This window comes from Octopus bimaculoides, chromosome 16 (assembly GCF_001194135.2).
Source record: "Octopus bimaculoides isolate UCB-OBI-ISO-001 chromosome 16, ASM119413v2, whole genome shotgun sequence".
Taxonomy (NCBI): Eukaryota; Metazoa; Mollusca; class Cephalopoda; order Octopoda; family Octopodidae; genus Octopus; species Octopus bimaculoides.
The window spans coordinates 2,989,109-2,990,014 of NC_068996.1; positions in this window are offsets into that span (position 1 = coordinate 2,989,109).

Genomic DNA, 906 nt, shown 5'->3' on the forward strand with positions numbered 1-906 from the left:
GAGAGAGAGAGGAAGTGAGGGAGAGAGAGAGGAAGTGAGGGAGAGAGAGAGGAAGTGAGGGAGAGAGAGAGGAAGTGAGGGAGAGAGAGAGATGGAGTAGAGAGGGGTGGCGATCTGAAGCTGGTTATTTTCTTTTTTATATCTGATTAATTAATACACTTCGAGCCCTAGACTAAATTTGAAAAAAAAAAAAAGAAATGAATAAATAAATGAAATAAAAGATCAAAAAATTAAATTAAATTGAAAAATAAAAAATAAATTAGCTGTGGTTTGTTTAGCTCCCACGATCAAGTAATCAATATCTTGATTGAAGATATTCCAGTCGTAGGGATCGAAACCGGCACGAAATTATCCAACATGGACTCTGTTTATTTATTTATTTATTATTGCTTCTAAGACAATAAGATGTAATGTTTAATGTGGATACGGTTGCTATTTCTAGCAGATCGAGCAGTTGTGTAAAAAAGGGCGAGAGTCGTTACTTTGCTGCTAGTTTTACTGTAGTAGTAGTAGTAGTAGTAGTAGTAGTAGTAGTAGTAGTTGTTGTTGTTGTCTAGCGGTGGGTCAGCTGTCATCGAGCAGAGAGAGAAACGTACGTTATAAATTGTGAGTGTTCCCAGTGCCCTCTCCGTCATTATCAAACTGGAAGAATTGTCAGGGCTCTCTCTGAGGAACATTTGACTACTATATCGAACAGATTGATCACTAATAGTGGTGGTGGTGGTGCTATTACGTGCAATAGTTTTAGCTTTATTGTAGAAACTAATCCCACTCACTCTCCCCCTCTTCTGCCGCCACCGCCGCCGTCTCATCAGTTTGTTTATTTAATATCAAAAATAATGGCACAATTATAGTGTTTTAATTAATGTTCAACACAAAACGTTATTTGTTTTACAGTTTTATTTT